The sequence below is a fragment of the Colobus angolensis genome, unplaced genomic scaffold, assembly GCF_000951035.1.
Source record: "Colobus angolensis palliatus isolate OR3802 unplaced genomic scaffold, Cang.pa_1.0 Scaffold183, whole genome shotgun sequence".
NCBI lineage: Eukaryota > Metazoa > Chordata > Mammalia > Primates > Cercopithecidae > Colobus > Colobus angolensis.
Genome location: NW_012114966.1, coordinates 118,415 through 122,104, shown reverse-complemented (window position 1 = coordinate 122,104; position 3,690 = coordinate 118,415). Strand labels below are relative to the sequence as shown.

Here is a 3,690-nt window from a genome sequence, read left to right as displayed (position 1 = left end):
CCGGCTAGTTTTTTTTTGTATTTTTTAGTAGAGACGGGGTTTCACCGTGTTAGCCAGGATGGTCTCGATCTCCTGACCTCATGATCCGCCCGTCTTGGCCTCCCAAAGTGCTGGGATTACAGGCTTGAGCCACCGCGCCCGGCCAATTGTTTTTATTTTTGTAAGGTTGGTAGCAATGTCCTCACTTTCATTTCTAATGTTAGTAATATGAGTCTTCTGTCTTTCTTAGTCAATCTAGCTAAAAGTTTGTCCATTTTTAAGTTTTTTTAAAGAGAAAAGCCTTTTTGGCCAGACACAGTGGCTCATGTCTGTAATCTCAGCACTTTGGGAGGCCGAGGTGGGTGGATAACAAGGTCAGGAGATCGAGACCAGCCTAGTCAACATGGTGAAACCCCATCTCTACTAAAAATACAAAAATTAGCTGGGCATGTTGGTGTGGTGGAAGTTCTAGCTACTAGGGAGGCTGAGGAAGGAGAATTGCTTGAACAAGGGATTCGGATGTTGCAGTGAGCCAAGATCACACCACTGCAGTCCTGGCGACACAGCGAGACTCTGACTCAAAAAAAAAAAAAGAGAAAAGCCTTTTAAATATGAAAACTATATATTTGGGAACAAAAATGCAATACACAGTAAGAGACCATATTCTATTAATTATGACATTCTGTAATCTACGAACACAGAAAATTTTGTTATTAAGAAACGCCAAGAGGAAAAAAAACTCTATAAAGTCCTATTCATTTTACTTTGTTAGGGAAAAGGATGTTAATTTGGCTATTGTCACAGTTTCATCATGTCTACTCTCCTTATAAGTTCAGCTTCATTGCTGTCTAATTCTTGCTTTGCTTCTTCAATTTTCACTTGAGTAAGAGGGGAATTCAGCATTAAGTCTAAATAGGACTCAAATTTTTTCTTCAAAGATATTGCCAGTTTCTCTGACAGTGCTACTAAGGACTGATGAGACAGAGAAGCATCCATGCCTCTGGCTGAAAGTTGCTCCTCTGTAGCCTTGATTCCAAATCTGAATTCCTCTGACTTTGCTTTTATAGAAAGTTCATGTTCTGATGACGAGTATCCACTTTGGCCCTTTCTGTGGACAGATGCAACCTCTGCTTTCTTGAGATCCTCTTGTAGACATTTTTCAAACATTAAGTTGCAGTTAGATTTTTTTCAAGTTTTTCCAGTTCAATCTTGATTTCTTCACCTTCGGATTTGGTGCGAAAGAGATCAGAGGTCAAATCATTCACTGCAAGGATAAAACTAGCTAGTAAGTCATCCTTTGTTTCAAGCGCCACCACACTGTCAACCAAAGCATTCAGATACCTGGAACCAGTGCTAGAGAAATTGGCAGGGAAAAAATTCACACTATCCATGAGAAGGTCTTGCAGATACTAGGCTTCTGACTTGTATTCACTTGCTTTCTGCTTCAAGTCCTCTATTACCAGGTAGTCATCCCTGTCCCAGACCCTGTTGGGTTCTGAAAGGTGATGTAAAATCTCTGTGGTCCGTGGGTTCACATCATACTGTGGAATGGGATGATCTCCAAATATTTATTTTAACCATGCAGCAATCTGCATTTCTTTCTCCTCCAGGGGCTCCATAGCTACCACTCCTGCTCATTTAAAACTTTTTTTTCAAGGAGTCAACTTTGGTTTCATTGATTTTCTATTATTTTATCTTCTCTTTTTCATTTATCTCTGTTTGGATCTTTATTCTTTTCTTTCTTCTGTTAGCTTTGGGTTTATTTTTCTCTTTTTCTAGTTTCTTGAGGTGTCCAGTTAAATTACTGGTTTCAGAGCTTCCTTTATCATGTAGGTGTTTATACTTACAAATTTCCCTCTGAGCACTACTTTTGCTTCATCACGTAAATATTGTTTTCATTCTTCTGAAAGTATTTTCTAATTCTCTGTGTGATTTCTCTTCCGACCCATTGGTTGTTTAATTTCTACATAGTTGTGAATTTTCCAGTTTCTCTTCTGTTACTCATTTCTAGTTTATTCCACTATGGCTAGAGAAGATACTTTGTGTGATTTTAACTTTTAAATATGATTGACACTTGCTTTGTGGCCTAGCATATCGTCTACCTTGGAGAATGTTCCACGCACTTCAGAAGAATGGGTATTCTGTTATTTTGGGATTGAGTGTTCTAAACATGTCTCTTAGGTCTAAATGTTTAGTGTTAGTTAAGTCCTCTACTTCCTTTTTGATCATTTGTCTACTTGTTCTACTTAGTACTGAAACTGGGGAAGCTGGGTGCAGTGGCATGCACCTGTAATCCCAACTACTTGGCAGGCTGAGGCAGGAGGATTGCTTGAGCCTAGGAATTCAAGACCTGCCTGGGCAACAATAGTGAGACTTTTCCTCAAAAAAAGAAAAAGAAAAGAAAAGAAAGTATTGAAGTCTCCAACTATTACTGTAGAACTACTATTTCTCCCTTCATTTCTGTCCACTTTTGCTTCACATATTTGGTCTTTTGTCAGGTGCATACATGTTTATATTTGTTTTATCTTTTTGAGGAGTTGAACCTTTTGTGAATATATAATGTACTTCTTTGTCTCTTGTAACAATTTTTGACTTACAGTCTATTTGGTGTGATATTTATATAGCCACTACAGACTCTTTTATATCTTTTTCCATCTTCTTACTTTTAACCTATTTGTGTCTTTGGATCTAAAGTGAGTCTTGGCTGGGCATGGCAGCTCATGCCTGTAATCCCAACACTCTTGGAGGCAAAGGTAGAAGAATCACTTGAGTTCAGAAGTTTGAAACCAGACAAGGAAACATAGTAAGATCCCATATCTACAAAAAAATAAAAATAACTAGGTATGGTGGCACACACCTATAGCTCCAGCTACTTGGAGGCTGAGGCAGGAGGATCACTTGAGCCCGGGAGGTTGAGGCTGCAGTGAGCCTTGATCACATCACTGTACTCCAGCCCAGGCAACAGGGTGAGACCCTGTCTCTTAAAAAAATAAAGAAAATAAAGTTAGTCTGTTGTAGACAACACATAGATAAATTATGGTTTTTTTTTTTCAATCTATTCTTCCAACCAAAAAAAAAAAGACCTATTCTTCCAAACTTTGTTATTTAATTGGGGAGTTTATTCCATTTACCCTAAAGTAATCAACTAATAACAAACATTTACTCCTGCCATATTGCTATTTGGCTATATATTTTTGTTTCTTAATTCCTCTAATATTGCCTTTTGTATTTAATTGATTTTTTGCAATGTGCTGTGTTGATTTTTTTCACATTACCTTTTTGATAATTTTTCCTTTTTTTTTCTTTTTCAATTTCTTTCCTCTGACAGGATACAAGACAAACACTCAGTTTGCCTGAGTTTTAAAAGGATATTTCCTTTGCCCCAATTAATGAGCAATAAAGACATAAATCCATTTTAAAAAGTGAACAGGGGTTTTTTCCATATTTTTAAAGGTTATTTTTCTATTGGACAGGCATGGTGGTGCAGGCCTGTGGTCCTAGCTGCTCAGGAAGCTGAAGTGGGAGGATCACTGGAGCCTGGAAAGTTGAGTCTGTAGTAAGCCGTGATCGTGCCACTGCACTCTAGCCTGGCTGACAGAGTGATACCCTCTCTAAAAAAACAAAACAAACAAACAAAAAAACCCCACTTATTTTCCTTGTGGCCATTTTGGAGATTACAATTAATATCTTAAATTTTATTTATTTATTTAT

General features: G+C 37.7%; 1 pseudogene; it reads right to left on the bottom strand.

Annotated features, from left to right (window-relative positions):
- Positions 1 to 777: 777 nt before the first annotated feature.
- LOC105510057 lies at positions 778 to 1,598 on the bottom strand (annotated as a pseudogene).
- Between the last annotated feature and the right edge of the window lie 2,092 nt (positions 1,599 to 3,690).